The sequence below is a fragment of the Aplysia californica genome, unplaced genomic scaffold (assembly GCF_000002075.1).
Source record: "Aplysia californica isolate F4 #8 unplaced genomic scaffold, AplCal3.0 scaffold00763, whole genome shotgun sequence".
In the NCBI taxonomy this organism is placed as follows: Eukaryota; Metazoa; Mollusca; class Gastropoda; order Aplysiida; family Aplysiidae; genus Aplysia; species Aplysia californica.
The window spans coordinates 75,708-78,551 of NW_004798033.1; positions in this window are offsets into that span (position 1 = coordinate 75,708).

Sequence of the window (2,844 nt, forward strand, 5' to 3'; positions counted from 1 at the left end):
TTACCGTTATTGTTATTGTTGCCATTATTACTATTATTATTACTATTACTATTATTATTATTATTGTCATTATTCATTATTACTATCATTGTTATTATCACTTCTATCATTTAGGTCATCATCTCCGAGTTTCGAGTGTCACCACAGTTTTATTCGTCATGGAATGACCCTATTCCTGAACTCAGCAATATCAGGGCTGGCAGGGAAGGGAAATAACCATCTCGCACAAACCGCAGGCACTTTCCGGTATCAAAAGTGACGATTGGCGCGTTTCTCATTTTCAAGGATCTGTGATCTGTGGTTTGATATAAGCGTCTATGGTAATGTGGATGCTGCGAGTCTTTTTACTGTAAACGTTTCACACCCCTATCGTTACAGCTTAGATCGCTTGGTAAACGGGGCTGCTTTGACGCTGTTGGTTTGGGTCAGCTCAGCCGGCGGAGTGGGGCACAGTGTTTAAACAAACAGACGGACATATTTGACTAATTTGAAAAAAAAGAAAATTTGATATGAAAGAGGAAGCAAACCATACCGGAGCACTCGTCAACCAGCCACTATATCCTTTCTGTTATGTTGTTATACTGTGGCGTCCAAAAGAAATTTGAAAATGTTAGTAGATTTACCTTATTATAGTGTTAAAGCTTCGCATTACCTACTCATGCAGCATACCAGGCGCCGAGGATATGGTCACTCGAAATTGACCTTAAAAATTCAGACTTGGCAAAATTGTGCAAAATCAAAGAAGCGTAAAAGTATCTTACCGCATGTATTGAGGAGCATCAATATTGGAGAATTTTGTATTGCAATTAACAATATCATTCTATTTTGATATTTTGTCACGATAGTTTCAAACATAACCGAAAACATCAATCAGAAATACCATGCAAAACTTTTAACTTTAAATGTGCTCATTGTTATTTTGCTTAGGAGCCATTAGTTTTGTGTAGTGCACGAACCCTCTGGGCATCAACTCTGTCAAATTTCGGACATAAGTGTCCGTCATTTCATCCCAAATGTCACAAAGAGTTACAAACAAAGGGTCTGAAGTGGAAGCAAAGTCTCTTTTCTTTAGCTGCTGTTTCGTGGTACTTCATTCTTCAGATAGCTGTTGGATTCATATCGGGGCTATAGATTTACTGGTGACCACTCCAACGTTGATCTGATTTGGTTTTCCAAGAGAAAGTTCTTTGCTGCGAAAGGAGATGTCTACTTGAATGACATCATGGCGAAAATTAGTGATGTAGTCCACTAAACCAAGCCATCCAGTGATACTCATTCTAGCGTAGACCACCCAAAACCATGGCAGTTTCGAGGCCTCTCATCCTCACTGACAGATGATTATGTCTAAAATCTAACTAACACAGTCCATGTGCAAAAAGGTTTCTAGCTCGACACAAAACCGTTAACTCCAAAAACAAAACCAAAATTAATGCTAATGAGCACATGTTATGTTAAGTCCAGGTTTTGTGTGATATATGTAACTGCTCTATTCTCCAATCTGTTTGAAAATGTCATCAGAAGATGCTGTTTAATGCAGAGACAATAATATTTCCTTTTCATTTGATATTCAATACATGTTCATTCCACCAATGTTGATGCTCTTCAATATTCGCGCGAACACACTTGCGTTTCTCTGATTTCACACAATTTTGCCGAGCCTGATTTTTACGGTCAATTTTGAGAGACCATATCATTATCTCGGGCGTCTCTTAACAAAGATGAAATATTAATATGTCAGATGATGCAGAATTTATTCAGCTTTAACTCGGTATGCTGCATGAGCGAGTAGTGCAAGCCTATAACTCGATGATTGGGTGAATACATTTTCAAGGTTTTTTTTGAACCCCACTTTTATATTATTTGACCCTGGTAATCTAGACGACGTGTATGGGTAAGCAAATCTATCATAATCACTATAGCCAGTTGCAATTATAAATGCGACTGCTGTTATGGGTTGCTCCTAAGTGTACAAGTTGTTGTTGCTTTTATGCTTCTTATTCTTGTTCTTTTCGTTGCTGGTGTTGTTTTTATTGTTGTTGTTGTTCAGTTTGTTGTTGTTTTTTGTTGTTGGTATTGCTGCTGCTGTTGTTGTTGCTGTTGTTGTTGGTAGTGGTTGTGTTGTACCTATACATGCTATCTCTGTTGTGTTGTTCATGCCTCTGGTAATCTAGAGGTTTGTGGGTAACCATGTCTATCGAATTTTCAATTTTTATTTCCCCAAATTCGCTTTTTGCAAGAAGACGGCTCATCATACTTTCAATTCTTTTAATGATCTGGGATATGTTGTTTGCACCTATGGTCATCCAGAGACTGTCATCTATACTGGAGTATAGTATATAGGCAGGCCTCTCAAGCAGGGATCTCAGTTCGTCCCTGCATTTCCCAACCTTATTCTGCTGGAAGACGGCTCATCATACTTCAAGTATTTATGCTATGTTGTTTGCGCTTTTGGTCATCTAGAGACCAGTGCATAGGTAAGCATTTCAAGTGGGAATCTCAGTTCGTTCGTCCATTTCCCAGCCTTATCCTGCTGGAAGACGGCTCATCATATTTTCATAAATCACGGTAGGAGTGATTGCTTGCCTCCTCCCCGCGAGGGTCTGGAGTCTCAGCTACCCCCCGTTGCCCCCCTTTTTCTCCCCCTTTCTCCCTTTTCCTCCCCCTCTCCTGAAATAAATCGGAATGTCTGAGTCCAAGACTTGGCCAGCGGGCGTTCTTCCCACCAATCCTTGATTAAATGTCAAATTCTGCATTCATTCACAATGTACGATCTTCTTCTATTTGCATTTCGATTTAGCAGAAATTGAGCTCTCTATCCTCCCCCTGAGCTTCCTACTCCGCCCC